We start from the raw sequence: 17,462 nt of genomic DNA, 5'->3' as shown, positions 1-17,462 counted from the left end.
AGAAGCTAAGAGTTGCAGACTGCTTACAGTGTACCGGACGCTCAGCTCAGTCATTCGCTGACACCAAGGTGGTGTGTGTCTGAACCAGTCAAACGAAGCAGAGACACAAAAGGAAACGCGTTTGATAAAACTGTCCCTGGTCACACCTACTGCTAACTTGGCACGGATTTTTGAATAAAAATATGCACAGCATTAGTGGAACACAAATAAAACCTTCAGCATTACATAAAAAAAATAAATAAGTGATCAATTATTTTCTTTAATCAAGAAATGGCTAAATGCACCTTGAATTATTCACTCAGATAATGCCAACATCGCCACACCATAAAGTAATAACCTCATGTTTCCTTGTGTCTTGGCTCTCTGTGTTTTGCAATCAGAAGGCCAGCCACATAAATGTACCAAACTATCACTAACAAGGGAAATTATTTAATAATCTTGAAATACCTAAAAAAAAAAATGTAATCTTGTGTTTTCTCCTTTTTTTTGTTACAGCATGCCACCAAAATCTGAATAACGTGCTAAATGAAAACAGAAAGAAAGACAGCACTGTGTTTATTCTCAGACAGCACTGACAGCATCAACAAAACGAACGGAAACGCACGCGATCTAAACGCGGCGGTCGACGGGAACGTGAGCGCAGAGAGGAACGCCCGAACGTGTGCACACGCACGCACGCGAGCGAGGGAGCGGGTTACGCGGGCGGGCGGGCGAAGCCGCGGAGGAGGCCGGCGTCAGAGGCCGCGGGAAGCGGCGGCGCTCGGAGGCCATTTTGTTTTTCCGCCGCCGCGGTCAAGCGAGGCGCGCGGCGCAGCTCGGTCCCACGGCAACCACGGCAGAGAGGCCCGCCGACACAAAGCCCCTTAACCCCTCCCTCCCTCCCTCCCTCCCTCCCTCCCCTCCCCCTCAACTCCCGCCTCAGACGCGTGGAGGAGGGGGTGGAGTGGGGGGTGGGGGGTGGGGGGTGGGGGGTGGGGGGGTACGGAGATTCGGGCGACCCCCTTGAGGGGACGGGCCGAGGCTGATTTAGAAAGCGTCATGATGCCATACTTCATCTCTCTCCCTCTCTCTCTCTCTCATACACACACACACACACTCTATCTCTCTCTCATACACACACTCTCCTCTTCTCTCTCTCTACACACACCTCTTCTCCTCTCTCCACACACCTCTCCCCTCCTCGCACAACACACTCTCTCCTCTCTCTCATACACACACTCTCTCCCTCTCTCTCGCACACACACACTCTCTCTCCCTCTCTCTCTCACACACACACACCTCTCTCTCCCCTCCTTCTCTCTACACACACACACTCCTCCCTCTCTCTCTCCACACACACACTCTCCCTCTCTCTCACACACACACTCTCTCTCTCTCACACACACACACCTCTCTCCCTCTCTCTCACACACACACTCTCTCCCTCTCTCTCTCACACACACACAACTCCTCCCCTCTCTCGCACACCCACACACACAGAACACACGACAGACCCACACGGTCAGTGACTTGGGCACACCAGCAGACCAGACCTGCAGTACAGCCCGGGAGTGACAGGAGGACCAAAGCGGCAGGCGTGGCCGGTGAGAGGCCGAGGACAGCGCACTGATCAGCCACTGTCAAGCGTGCACTGTGTCGCTCCTTCTGTCTGTGCCCTCTCCTCCTTTCTGTCTCGCTCTCTCTTCCTCTTCTCTGTCTCCTCCTCTCATTCTCTCATCCTTCTCTCTCTCTCTCGGTCTCCATCCCTTCTCTCTCTCTCTCTCCATCCCTTCTCTCTCTCTCTCTCTCTCTCACCCTTTTGGGAGGCTGGAGAGGTTGCCCATTTGCAAGTGAATCGTGCTTCTTGTAGTGGAGGATTTTTTTAGAGCAGAAAAAAGGGAGGGGGGCGAGCGAGGGGTGGGGGGGGTCGTCTTTTCTTCTGTCTTTAATCCAGGAGGGATAAGCTGTGTGGTACACAGAGAGGAAGTGCCACAACACCCCCCACCCCACACCCCACCCACCACACCCCACCACCCCACCCACCACCCCCCCCACACCCCCCCCACCCCCAACAACCCCCACCCCACCCACCCCCCCCGCATTCCGGCAGGCCTGCGCAGTCCAGGAGCAGCCCAGCACACACACACACATATGTAAGCGCACATGCACACGCACACACACACACATCACGCACACACAGCACACAGCACACACCTCACCACACACGCTTCCGCACACACGTGCACACAGACTCGTGCTCTTTCTCCACACAACAGTCTCACACACACACACACACACACAGTGAACTTACTGTCATACCAACACAACTCAAGCTTGCAAATACAAGCAGCACTGTCCAAACCACATTATGAAAAACACATTTTTCTATTTTTTCTAAATACATTTACAGAGATAACTAAGCATATGATCAATTAGATAAACCCATATTTGAATTTCATTTTTAATCAATTAAATTAAATTTTAACTTTTAAAATTTGAGTGAAAAAAAACTATATATTTAATCATATAGGCTACATTTTAAAAAAAGATTTTATTTCTTACAAAATAAATCCAAAAAAAACTGTAATAATACCAAACAAATTAAGACCACGACGTCATTACACAAGTTAACACATCAACCCGGAAACACCTTATCAAATAAACACGCTCACTGCCGTTATCTGACATTTCAAAACAGACATTAAAAAGGCTGGCTAGCACAGTTTGGTAATCAGATCATAGAGTGCCAATTTAAAACATTTCAAAAAATTTTTAAAACATGAAAAATTTTATGAAGCCAGTATCCATCCATCCACGCATACGCAGACACACACAGAGACACACACACACACACGCTGCCCCCCTCCCACACACACACACACACACACACACACACAGTGATGTAGACCCTGTCGGGGGGCAGTAGCTCTCAGTGAAGGAACACAGCGACCCTCCCTGACCAGCTCCCTGTCATGGGGAGTCACCCCCTGGATGACTGACCAGCGCAGGCTCACTGACTGACAAATGTAGGCCATCGCTGCGTGCCAAGGGAGTCACACACACTCACACTCGCTCTCACACGCACTCGCTCTCACACACTCACACACACACTCACACACGTACGCTCACGTACACACACTCACTGTCATGCACGCACATGCACGCTCACGTACACGCACACACACTCTCATACACACACACTGTCATCCACATACACGCACGCTCACCTACACACACACACACATATGCACGCATACACACACAGACACACACACACACACTCTCATGCACATACACACACAGCTTTGCGTCTATGTTGACAGGCAGGGTCACAGTTCGGTACACAGTACAGACCCAGTGTGTTTACGCTCTATCTGTGTCAAATTCATTCCGATTTAAAGTATTTTTGCAGTAGAAATGCTGAGGGAGACACACAGCCTCCCATTACCGGCACTAATATCAAACACACAGCATTTCAGACACAGATACTCCCTACCTACAGTCCAGGAACAACAGCCATTTTACACTCAAACCAGCAAGAACGAGTCCAAAAATTCAAATAACTGACCGACGTCACTCAGTGATTCTTCAGATCGATGTTTGAAAGCTTGTTAATCAACAACAAACCGAAAAAAACGATGAAAGATCCTGAGTTTTATTCTCTCTCATCACTGTTCATAAATTTTCAAGAGCCCTGCATTAAAATGAGTAAATGAATTTATATGATTAATTTCCCCGCCTGAAAGTGTAGTGTGAGTGCACACCGTACCCTTTGCTGCCACACGTCATTTATACAGGGAAAAAAACAGAGCTGAGCTTGGGCAAAAAGAAACTGGTGTTAAATTATTTGAATATTCCATATTGGAAGCCACAGAATATTTGAATATTAAATTAATCAAAACGTCCGTCCCTCCAATTGCACTGCTTTGTTTTACTTGACTTTTTAAAAAAAGAGCGCAATCGACTTGCTAATATGGTGTAGTACAAAGATTTGAAATTTCAACAAACACTAAAATAGCACTGCGATTTTTAAAATTATTATTATGAGCAGTTAAACATACCAAAAAACAGGTAGTTCAGTTTACATTACACAAAAAAACAGGCTTTAAACAAAAAAGGCCTATGTTCAATTTTGAAGAAAAAAAAATGTTTATGTTATGCAGAAGCTGCCTATCTTCTCCCCATCAAAAAAGAACAGGAAGTAAGCCACAGGACACCGTGTTTGAATAAAGGGAAGTTCATAGACAGGTGTGTGTGTGTGTGTGTGTGTGTGTGCAGGCATATGTGTGTTCACTGCCCAGCTCTACACACACCACAAACTCCTGCACAGGGAGCTTTACTTCCTGAATTTTTAATCCCATCACCTCAAGTTACATAACGCACCACTTCTCAGCTCTATACACACACACACACACACACACAAATGTATAAATATAAAATTACTGAGATGAGGACATATAGGTGAAAAAGCAAGAGGGAGGATAATATAGAATAAGCAAAAGAGGCAGAAAAATAAGGAGGAATAGAGAAAGAAGAAGAAAAATATAGAAAGAAACAAAGGAAGAAAAGAAGAGAGAGAAAGGAAGGGGGGGCTGTGTGAAAGTCAGAGGCCGGGGGCCCCACGCATTGTTCCACAGCTCAGTGGTCAGGAGAGAAAAGCGACCTCAGCCGAGTCCGTCTCTGCCCCCCCCCCCTCGCCGCGCCCCCCCCCCCATCCCCATCCCATCCCATCCCCAGTCTCTATGTTTAATGCATTTCGCTCTTTGTGATGGTAAGCACCCGCAGGGAGGGGGGGATGCCCGCAGTCCTGGGAGGGCGGGGGGGGGCAGAGGGTGCTCTAGAGTTCAGCTGGGTGGCGGACGGCCCCGGAGTCCAGGACACCCCCACCCCCACCAGTCCAGGCCACGCCCCCAAACGTCTGCGCACGGCGGCAGCCGCGTTGGCACCGCCCACCCCCGCCGCCGCAGAGCGACCCGCCTGGCCAGCGGCCCCCGCTGCCCGCCCGCCCGACTCACACCACAACGCGCACAGCCGACCAATCAGGATGGGCCTCGGGTCCTGAGCACGGTCAACACTACGAACACACGCTACGACGGGGGGGGGGCGGCAAAACCCACTCCAGTATCTCACTGGTTCATTCTCTGCTTCTGCAAGGGCCTAAAATTCACAATGACGTGTATGCATGTGTGTCTGTACATGTGGGTGCATTTACATTGTGCATGTGTGGATTTATTATTCATCCATGAATTGAGATTTATTAAATAAAATGTACAGTATAGTTTGAATTCAATAATGAAAAAAAATAGGCCATGCATAATACAGCAACAACATTTTTTGATTTCACACATTTCTGTGACAAAAGCAACGTGCAGTATTTTTGCAGACGCAGTTCGGCTATTAAACACGCACAGCAAAGCCTACGTAGGATGACGACTACTTTTCCCCCCACTCAGATTTAAAATGAAACAAACAAACAAACAAACAAACCAAAAAACAAACACTAATTCACAGGCGCTTCTTCCTCAAGGTCAAGTCTGCGTTTCTGCGCGGTCTCTGGCAGAATGAACGCGGGTCACACGTTTGGATGTAAACGCCGCGGCGTCTGCGGTGACTCCATCTTTACGTGAGCCGCAGGCTGAAGCGGCAGACGCTTTGCTCTTAAGCTTAACGGCAGTGTGAGAGAGAGAGGGAGAGGGAGAGACAGAGAGAGAGAGAGAGAGAGAGAGAGAGAGAGAGAGAGAGAGAGGAGAGAGAGGAGAGAGAGAGAGAGAGGAGAGGACAGGGGAGAGAGAGAGAGGGAGAGAGAGAGAGAGAGGGAGAGAGAGAGAGAGAGAGAGAGAGAGAGAGAGAGAGAGGGAGAGAGAGAGAGAGAACGAGAGAGAGGGGAAAACAAAGGCTCAGGCCTCTCTGTGGTTCCACGGGCATTACCTGAATTCAGACGCAGACACAGACTAGCAGCTGATTGTGTGCAAGGTTAAATCTTGCCTCCCATTGTGCCCCCCCCCGCCCGCCCCCCCCCGCTTCGTAAAGTACACCGTCTCCCGTTCAGCAACCATTATCTCCAGACACATCGGCTCACAACGCCGGCTTCACTTCCTGCCTGTTCCTGCATAAATCAACCTGTACAGGTGTCTTCAGTTGGTGGTTTTTTTTTTTTGTTTTTACACGCCTGTTCAAGTTCAAAGAGATTACAAAACAAATCATGTCTGCTCTGCTTTAAATTCTCAAGTCCAGTCACTGATGGGTGCGTGGTGACGCTGTCCAAAGTCATTCTGTATGGGTGTGTGTGTGTGTGTGCATGCGTGTGTGTGTGTGTGTACGTGTGTGAGCATGAGTGTGTGTGTAGCCAGAATCATAGTGGTTGTGGCAAAACTATGTGGGTCAAAAATTAATCATAAGAGAAGTGAAAACATCTGAGCGGGAGTCTAAACAGCCAAGAGCAGCCGCTTTAAACCCCCCCCCCCAGGAAAACACGATGAGAACGCTCACACTTCCCTCAATGCAAATCTTACACAACCACAATGATTTAGTGACTGTTAACACCAGAGCACAATGTGAGGCAGCAAACCACAGAATTCCTGCCAACCTCATTTCCAGGAGATACAAGAACTGCGCAAAAATGCACACACAGGCACACACACACGCGCACACACACACACACAGGCACACACACACACACACACATATGCACATACACACACACATGCACGCACACATACACACGCACAAGTATGCATACACACTCACACACACACACACACACACACATACACGCTGGCACTCACACACACACAAACACACACACATGCACGCACACATACACACGCACAAGTATGCATACACACACACACACACAGGCACACACACACACATATGCACATACACACACACATGCACGCACACATACACACGCACAAGTATGCAGACACACACACACACACACGCATGCACACACACACACTTACATTTATACACACACACATACACTCTGGCACTCACACACACACACACACACACACATACGAAGCAAAAGGTTACTGGCTGTTACTGTTAGGGGCCAGGCTGAATCCACACCAGGTACAGAACACCAGAGAGAACCGGTGTTCCTACACCCTCACCCCCCCCCACACCCCACACCCCCCCCACACCGGCGCAAGCTCCTCTCCCCCCGCCTTGATGGCGGGACTGACACGTACGCTATTATCTTACAGTTTGTAGCAACTGGAATAACTGGTCCTGTCTGCCACGGCTTGCGTATTCAAAACCGTGTGCTGTAACAGGATCCACTGCCCCTGCTAACCTAATTTACACTCAAACCCAACGGCGTGCGCACACACACACACACACACACCCAACGGCACACACACACACACACACACACACACACCCACACTCACACACACACACCCACAACAGCACACACACACACACACACACACACACACTCACACACACTCACACACTCACACACTCACACACACACCCAACGGCACACACACAGACACACAGCCACACACACACACACACACACACGAGTGGCGATTGTGTTTATTTTTCTAGCCCAAAGCTTTATTCATTCACCCGTCCGTTCACCCTCCCTCCCACCCACAAAAAAAAAAAATCCCCCTTCTCAGCAGAGGGTTCCTAACACACACACACGCGCACACACACACACACACACACACACACACACACGCCGCAGGAAAGACAGAGAGAGGACAGAGAAAGGAGGTATGATCACAGACGGGTCTGGGACAAAGAATCAGGCTAAAGGGTGCGATGAACAGAAGAAGGCCTAAATCACAGGTCCTCTTCGTCCACGTCACCACTGCTATTATTTTACTACGACTGGAGCAAGTGCAAATACAGCTACTACACTACTACTAACATCAATGCTACTACTGCTATATTATTACTATAGCAGTGAATACAATTATAGCCACTACACTACTACTAATACCAATGCTGCTACTGCTATATTATTACTACTGCTGCTAGTACAATTACAGCTACGACACTATTACTTATATCAATGCTACTACTGCTATATTATTACTACTACTGCTAGTACAAATACAGCTTCTACATTTACTACTAATGTTAATGCTGCAAGTACAATTAAAGCTACTACACTATTAATAATATTAATGCTACCACTGAAATATTATTACTACTGTTGAGAGTACAATTAAAGCTACGACACTATTAATAATATCAATGCTACTACTGAAATATTAAGATAGCTCCTAGAACACAACTGCTAATATTAATGCTACTACTGCTATATTATCACGACTGCTACTGGTACAATTAAAGCTACTTCACTACTACTTTTAATACTAGTACTGCTATATTACAACTACTGCTATTAGTACAATAAAAGCTACAACAGAACTACAACTAATGCTACTACTATTTTATTACTAGTACAATTAAAGCTACTACACTACTATTAATATTAATGTTACTGCTTCTATATTACCAATACTGCTGGTTATATTGAAGTTCCTAAACTACAACTAATATTATAATTTATTATTTTTATTATTATTATTGATAATAATAAAAATAGTAAATAATATTAGTTGTTATTATTATTAATAATAATAATAATAATAATAATATTAATAATATGGAAAATAAAATGAATAATACATATAATAAAATTAAACATACAGCAATAATACATGCGCAATATTGTGACGTTTTAAAAAGCTGAAGCGGCTATGCACCGGGAGCATGAGAATGGGGATAGCATTAAAAATGCAGCCGGCTCGGGAGAGGCCAGGCCAGGCGTTCCCTCCCCGGCCTCTCCGCGCTCCAGGCCCAGGGAGAGGGCCCCGTTTAGCTGCAGAGAGCGCCGCCAGCCTCCCTGGAGGGGGCCCGTACTGTCTGCCCCCTCAGGAGGGGGGGGGACGAGAGGTTGGGACGAGAGAGAGGGCCCCGTTTAGCTGCAGAGAGCACCGCCAGCCTCCCCAGAGGGGGCCCGTGCTGTCTGCCCCCTCAGGAGGAGGGGACGGGACGGGGGGGGGGGACGGGACGAGAGGGGGACGGAAGACACTGAGGGGGGAAGAGAAAGCGAAAGACAGACGCACGGGGCGAGAGAGAGAGGGGGGGGGGGGGCTGGGGGGTTGGCAGGAGGCACGGGTCGTGCAGCGTCTCCTCCGCTAGCCCATACCCACACCGAGCCCCCGCACACAGCTCTATTACCTCCACCGGCTCCACCGGCCCCGCACGGGGTCACCCTCTGAATCCACACCCCGTGTTACGCTAGCAGGCTCTCCCTGCCGTCCACCAGCGCATATTCTTATTATTGCGGGACACACACACACACACACACACACACACACATACACTCACTCTCTCTCACACACACACACACATATGCACTCACTCACACACACACTTATACACACACATGCACGCACACTTATACACACACACAGCTTTTTGTTGGATTTAAGGTTCATTCAGTGGTACACTGTATAGTAACGGATATCCACACGCCGCTCACGCCGCGGTAGCTACGCACGGACTGCCCCGTAAATGCATACGTACAGTACAGTCAGTCTGCTTTCCATCACACCAATTTTATCATTACTGCAATTAGTATTTATTACAATTTTTTTTTTTTAATTGCCATTTCACAACTACCTGCCCACCTATCGTGTGTCGATACCCGATGCTCACCTTACTCTAAATTCCAAACCATTAAATTGTGACAAATGCTTCTCCAGCCAGCATCCTTCATCATAAAACAAATGCCTGAGTGTGTTTTTCTGAACGGGACATTTTTCTACAGACGCATGTACCATAGATTAAAAATCCACACACATTTACATGCACTGTGGATGCATAGGATTATTAAGGCAATAGATATATAAATTTAATAGCAAGTTGTGTCAAATGTACGTGTGTATTTATTTCAAGGCTTAAATGTGAGTAAAATATTTGTGATTGTCTCCCCGCAACCATTTTATAATTGAAAATACTACCTAATATTATAATAAAAATGATACAATTAGCAATATTACGAAAAAAAATCATTTTTTTTTTTACAAGCAGAACTGTTAATAAGGCTAACCATATTTAAGCACATACACACAACAAAATTTAAAAATACAAATTGTGCATATGAATTACTCGGGGCACCTTGCTCAAAAATCAAAGTCAAGTTTTTAATAATCGTAATCGGTCCATCTTAGGTTTATAAAATGACAATAATAATAATAATAATAATACTACCCTGGAGCACGTCACAGTGAAATTAAGATGCAGCAAAAAAAAAAAAACCCAACGTGGTTACGTTTTCAGTCATGAGAACGACGGTTTCTACCGTGTGTGTATATTTACACACACACACACACACACACACATATATTTTACACAGAAAAAGGTCCAACGAAGCCGGTCTATTTCTATGGAGTCCCCATAATTCAGTGCAGGGTCACTCAACACAACACGCTTGAACTTGAGCCACTGGCGAGATCACACACAGGGTACAACGCCAAAATTTACAGCTCAAATCAGGCGAAAATAATATACATTTTAAAAGACAGAATGTCCTACAATTCATAAAAAGTACGCAATAATTCAATAATACACAGCATAAGAATTCTCCACTCCCCTCAACCCGAAGCTTCAAACTGAATACCAAGCAAAAAAAATTAACAAACAAAAAAATTATTATAATAATAATAATCAGAAAGTGAATTATTTTCTCAGGTCAATGTACAGGAAATAAGATGCCTTTATTCTATCATCTGCACACATTACACAATATAAAAAACTGCTCTACTAAAGATGAAGACATTTCCTTTTTAAAAAAAAAAAAAAAGAAAGAAAGAAAAGTCATCCGAATAAACATGTTTGCGGTATTCTAGCTATTGTCAGCGAATGGCGTTTGGTCGGCGTCTAATCCAAGGCTTCCAGGAGACGGGTGAGTTAGACTTGAGCGTTCTCGCTCTCTTTGTTTGCAAAGCTCACAGAGGCAGCAGCCCTGGCACGGCACCTATGATATGCTATATCCCCCTTTTTTTTTTTTTTTTTTTTTTTTAGTACGACGCCTCCAATTATTTCCACCCCTGTGTGTGTGTGTCTCTGGGCTGCTGAGGTGATGTAGATGGAGTGTCAAGAGGCGGGGGGGGGAGAAAAAACCTGACCTACCCCCCTACACCCCCCAACCCCCCTCCTCCTCCAAACATGCACACACACACACACACTCATTCAGCTCGCTTCCCTTAAAAAAAGTCAAAAACAGAAAGGAAACAGAGGAGCGTGCGGGGGGGTGTGGTGGGGGGGGACATCGGTGACCCCTCGCTGGATTCTACTGCCTCGTCCTTCCCCAGATCTCCGAAATAAATGACGGGGTACCGAAAGCTGTCGACTGCGCCCCAACATTGGGAGGCCTCAGGTTTTTAACTACACTTTTGACTATTATTTTATTCACTTTTATTTTTGTTTGGACGCCTATTGTTCATTATCTTTTTTTTTCTTTTTTTTTTTAAGAGGACAGGGCAAAGGGAGAAAGTCGTAAATTTGCCCAAGTGAACGCTCAAGCCTCCCCCCCCCCCTTCGGTTCAGAAAACTCTGGGGGGCAGAAAAAAAGGCTGAAAGGTCTTGGGATCCCTCTTGTTTTTCTGACCTCTTCCCCAATTCCTTCTCTACGGCCCACGGCTCTCTGACCTCTTCTTTCGCCCTCCTCCCTGAGCTCTCTCTCTCTCTTTCTCTCTGTCTCTCTGTCTCTCCCACCCTCTCCCCTTCGCAAAATTGCCCTTTCCAACAGAACCGTGACTTAAAATCTCCTTGTCCATGAACCCCTGCAAGTAGCCTACTTCCAACTGCTGCTTTCTGGAGACCCGAGTGCTGGCTCACTTCACAGCATTCTCTCACTGACCCCCACAATCTCTGCGCACAGCGTACCGTGACCCCTCAACATAACCCACCCTTCTCCTCCTCCACCCCAAACCACCAACAGCACCCCCCCACCACCACCCCCACCCCAACTCCTTCACCCTCTCCCCTTGGCTCTTAATGGAGGTTTTTTCCTCTTTTCTTTTCATCTCTCACACTCACTCCGTGACCCCTGCTCCCTTGTTTCTTGCTGTCTGACCCCCAAGTATCTCTCTCCCCCGTCTCGTTCCTCCCAGACCGGCCATAGCCCTACCTCCGCTCGCAAATTGCTTTTTTTTCCGCCCGTCTCTCTGTCTCGACAACTCGTCCTTTCCGTCTCTCCTTTTCCCCTGCTTCCGAATATCCTTTCATTGCAGCCCTGTCTTATCTTTTTTTCAGTTCTTTCGCAGCTTTGAGTGTGTGCGAGCTTCTATGTCGTCTCTGCCACGCCGCGGTAGGAGACGTTTCCGCTCTCTCGTGCCTATCAGTCCGTATCTCCGAGGGACCGTGCCTCACTCCAGCCCTGTCGGTCTGCCCCCCCTCCTGTCTCTACCTCCATCTATCCGACTACAGCCTTTCCGAAGCTCACTTCACTTTTTGTCCAGTGCTTTCGTTCATATTTCACATTTTTCTCATAAAACGGGATTTTTTCTCCTTAATTTTGGTAGCTAGTCACGCTGTAACTTGATTCGCCAACTAGCCTACCAGATGAGCAAACAAAATGCCTAGCTAGCTAGCTACATTAAAAAAATAATGCAAAATAAACAATGTTTAATTTATCCTGTTTTTGCGCTAAAGTAGCTATCGTAGGCTACTTGTGTCATTAGTATTATACAGTTATCACTAATTATAGTAATGCCGCAGTAAATCGTAGCAATATTGTTCCATTGTTTATTTTGTTATTTTAGTGTTCTTTTTTCGCAAAAATTTCCTTAGCTTGTTCCTATTTTTTCGTGAAAATGAGATAACGGTTGCTCTTCCGTTGCTGCCTCCGCAACTCTTCCTCACACTTCATTATTATTCTATTCTTCCCGACTCGAAGCGCAAACTCCATCGGCTCTCGGCTTTCCGCTTTCCCGTATCCGAAGTCGTGCTGAACCGTTCTTATCACGACTGAGACCCGGGGCTCCGTTTTTAAACCTCACACACTCACGAAACACACACACACACACACGCCGATCGATTTACATGTGACTCCGTCAGGGAATCGGCAAGAATCGACTTTAACAACGTTCCACAATATCCAACAGGAATAACAAAAAATGACCAGAAAAGATGGTCAAAGTGGAGAAAGAAAAAGTACCGAGATGAACTGGTTGAAACAAAACAGGGCGGACAGAAATTGCAAAAAGGACTCAGAAAGTGAAATTTTGATAGAACACTAAGGATCGTACAAACGTGGGATACAGCCAAAAACGGAAGAATTGAAGGTGAGAGGACGCAGCGACATGTTTATGAAAGAATGGGAAAAAATAGACGGCGTTTCCCTCTCGCCGGGCGCAGACGGACCCTCGAGCTGGACTATCGTACTCCTTTCACGGCTACGCTCGTGTGTAGCTCCCGCTACCTTCCCCCGACTGCTCAGCGCAACCTTTCCCTGTAGCGACCGTAAAACGTTACATTTACAGCGTTAACCTTTTGCCTTTTCTGATTCCATCAAAATACACGAATGTGTTCTAAAATCCACGATCTGGTGTCTGCTGCCTTTGGAAGGAATCGCTGTCTTTGCTTCGTCCCTTTCCTTCCAGTCGCGAGGGGAGCGAGGACGAACCCAGATGTAAACACAGGTAACGAAACGAACAGAATAGGGAACAAATAAAACAATACATATGAAAATAATCGCGATCGCCTGTTATTTCACCAAAGGAGGGAATAACCAGCCCTCGAAATGAATACCAAAAATACAAAAAAACCTTCCCTAAGCATTAAAACTGGGGAAAAAGAACGAATCGGAGAAAGAGAGACAGAGAAACCCAAAGTTGAAACTTACAATTTTTTTGCAGCCGCTTTGTGATCCTCGCTTTTTAATCCAGTATAGAGACGGTTTGGCTAAAGATCCCATCAAGGCAGTCCCTTTTGGTCAGTTTGCATTTAGGATGGTAAAAGAAAGATCATTGTTGTTGCGGAGTGTAAAAAAACCGAAGTTTTAGTTGTAAAGGCTATATAAAAATAATTTGGATGCAAAGCAGGCGATGTGTCTTGTGTTAGAGGGAGAGAGGAAGAGGTGAAAGTGAGATCTGATGATTGAAAAGAAAAAAACTCTTTGGATCTTTATTCCTGCTAATTAGTTTCCTGCAAAAAATGGCTGTGATTAATTCAGTGCGCATGTGCTTCATTACACAGGCACGACGGGAAGGGCTAATTAGCCACCTTCTGGATCAATAAGATTCAGCAAAGGAGAGAGCGAGGGAGAGAGAGAGAGGGAGGGAGGGAGAAAGAGAAGGAGGGAGGGAGGGATGGATGGATAGATAGAGGGAGAAAAAGAGGAAAGTGATGATCAGGGATTGAAAATGGGGAATTAAGGACAGCAGAAAGTAAAATACGAAGAGTTTGATCCGAAGGGAAACAGCGAAAGTTAAAGACGCGTGGAACAGCTCAAGCGGGAAAGCGTAGCAGTTTTATTTGCGTTTTCTTCGTTATTATATTACACTTGCATGCAAATACATGTGTTTATGGGTATGTTTATCTGTGTATATAGTAGCACTATCTGTATTTCAAGTAGTCGTTTATGTTTAAAAGGAACTTTGCTTGTTCTTCTTCAGGAAGTGCTACGCGCGGCTTGCTAGAGTTTGTCCAGGCACTTGTAATACAGTCAACGACTCTAAACAGTCCACGACACTTTTTGGGACAGACAAAACGAGAAACAAGTAGAACTTTATGTAATATCGTAAAGTATTAAATCTAAATAGGCTATATTTATGCACGTTTGCGTGGCGAACAGGCAGTGCATTATGACGTGCTCAGTGCACACTTAGCTTCAGATAGCCTACATTAACGTGCTTCTACAATACTTCCCTGACGTTTCCAGTAAACTCGCTGTTATTGACAATACATTAAACTATATTTAAACGATTTGTGTTTCCGAAATGTATAGGCTAATAATCTGCATCACCACTTAAAAGTGAACTATTAAACTATATATATTTTTTTACCTCCCAAGTCGAGAAGCTTAGCCACTTTACCTGGCCGATGCAATAAACCGACATTTCTATATAAAATACGTTTTACGTGAAGTGTGATTTTTGTCAGAAGTTTTTCAAATGTATACAACTTGCGAACACTCAGTTCACAGTTAACACGTTTGCAAACAGTCGGCAACCCTAAAAGCAACAGAAGTGTGTGCAGTTCAGTAATTTCTGAAATGGCGCACGTAGCGCTTCGCATGGGATATTAGCGCACTTTAAAACCAATTTAAAATAAAAACGCGTAAAACAGTTTCACGATGGCTAAAGCCATCAACAGTCGACCAAGTTTCGGCAGAACGTAATCCAGTAGGTCCCAGTTGTGAAACTATGATAGGAAGAAGGGAGACCTTGGGGAATTGGAGATACTACGACTATACAGTGTACTGCAACGGGACAACAGTGAATTAGATACTCGATACACCATTTTAATGCAAAATGGAATACATTTGAAGTGTCTCGTTTCTGTTCGCGCGCAAATAAGAATATACTTTAAAATATAGAAATCTGAGCTGTGATTATTGACTAAAGCCTACCACGTCTCCCCCCCGACCCCCCTCCACCGCCGAAAAACTTCCTGTGTGCGTTTTATATAAAGCACAATTCGCTACTTTTGCGCAGACGGTAGACCGTTATGCCAGCATTTGGCACACCGCATGAGATGTGCTTTTATTTGTTCTTATTATACAAGAATGTAATGTTTATAGACAGACAACTCAGGCTCATGAAAACGACAATCCTTTTCATTTTGGAAATGTGCGCATTTCGTTTGAGTGCACAGGGCGCTTAAGATTTACAAGTTATAGGCTATACCAAAAGCAATATATGAGCATGTCCTTGTGATAATATAAAACAAATATGCTATCCACTGAACACAACACACTCCCTGACCCTTTAATTCCAAAAATATCTTCATTCCTTAGGCTGTGTGATATTATGCAATACATTTCAACCTGCATTCCTCTGGCTTCTCTGTTGAATTGTAATACATATTCGCTCCTCTATATTTAAAATCAGATACGAAATACATTGTGGAATGATGATAAATGAGTATTTTCCATGAAAATATGGCATTACTATATTACATTTTTATCCACTAATTGTATCACTTCGTGCAATGGAATGCAAATAGGGATTTTTTTTTGTGCTGACTTTAAAATGAACAACCAATAATAACCAAAAATTAGACGTGATATCCGGGTGTTGTTTTATTTTATTCTATTTTTGATAAATGGAGTAACTTTCGAGCGCCTGCGTTCAAAGAGGTGACATTTGATCAATAGTAACAACTGTAGTATAGATCGGTCGGGCTCTCTGCAGTCTTTTCCCCTTTCCCCTAACGTTTCCCTTATTTTGAACGGTCGTTTAGAAGGCTGGGTCCGGTGCCCCCTTCCAAAATGGTAAGATTGTGTTCCAGAATTCAATCTTTGTGACGACCCTTGCGTCCTTTGTCATGATAATTCTATTGTTGGATCCCTGTAAAGAAATGGTCAGTCCCTGGCGCTTTGTATGCACACTTACGCTGATCGGAGCTCACAGGGGTTCTAATCCCCACAAATAAAATTAACCCGCTTACTTTCATTAATTGCAGAACATGTTTATTCGAGTAGTATAGGTCCAGTGACGATTGAGTTCAGTTTTTTTTATTTTAATTTGATGAAAATACAGAAAATAGGCTACTATGCGTAAACACACACTGCCCTCTCAAAGATGGGGAATGAACAAAAGAAAAACATTTCTAAAATAATATATTCAGCCAACAGTAACATACCAGGAATAATTCAAAATAATGTATGTCGCTGTCCTCGAAAATTACGATATCATGTAATATCTTATTTTAAAGAACTGTACTGTTCTCGTGTAAATATCTATTGACAAAATTAAGCATGATGTAAGTGTGCAGAACAAATTTTTGCGCATTTGACGTTATGATTTTGTTTTGGATTTTATTTTTGCAGAAAATTTAGTGACTTTTTGTCTAACCTTTTAACGTTGATCTTAAACGCCTTAACATGTTTATGTGCATATGTTATTGTACTAATTAATCAATTCTATAAAATATATATATTTTAAAAATAAGTTAATGAACAGGCCGTGTGCTTGATGTCGAAAAAATTCACGTGCCTCTCTTTGCTGTGTAGTTGTGTGGCGACTGGTGATGGCAGTGGCAAAAGTGACGGCCTTGCCTGGAAATTTGACGCTCTCGTGGATACTTCAGATCTCATAGAAATGCAATTTACATATGAAAAATACGCCACGGTCCTGAAAATAGCCTACTCTACAAAGCACCTGCTAAACTATCAGCGGTTGGAAAAAATGAAAGAGATAGTATGCTCTGAACAATAACAACACTGTAAGCACAGGACCTCAGTACAAACGCTGTGTGTGTGTCCGTGTGTGTATGTGTGT

The 17,462-nt window shown here is 44.9% G+C and overlaps 1 protein-coding gene across 1 annotated transcript in view; it reads right to left on the bottom strand.

The window, feature by feature from the left end:
• Positions 1–14,296, bottom strand: part of LOC135255749 (zinc finger homeobox protein 3-like) — a 191,164-nt gene extending 176,868 nt beyond the window's left edge. Inside the window, exon 1 of the mRNA XM_064337308.1 lies at positions 13,862–14,296. The gene's annotated coding sequence lies outside the window, so the exon portion shown is untranslated. The remainder of the gene's footprint in view (positions 1–13,861) is intronic.
• Positions 14,297–17,462: the final 3,166 nt, after the last annotated feature.

This window comes from Anguilla rostrata, chromosome 5 (assembly GCF_018555375.3).
Source record: "Anguilla rostrata isolate EN2019 chromosome 5, ASM1855537v3, whole genome shotgun sequence".
NCBI classification, from domain to species: Eukaryota; Metazoa; Chordata; class Actinopteri; order Anguilliformes; family Anguillidae; genus Anguilla; species Anguilla rostrata.
The sequence above is the reverse complement of the archived record's forward strand: the minus strand, read 5'-3'. Positions and strand labels throughout refer to the sequence as shown.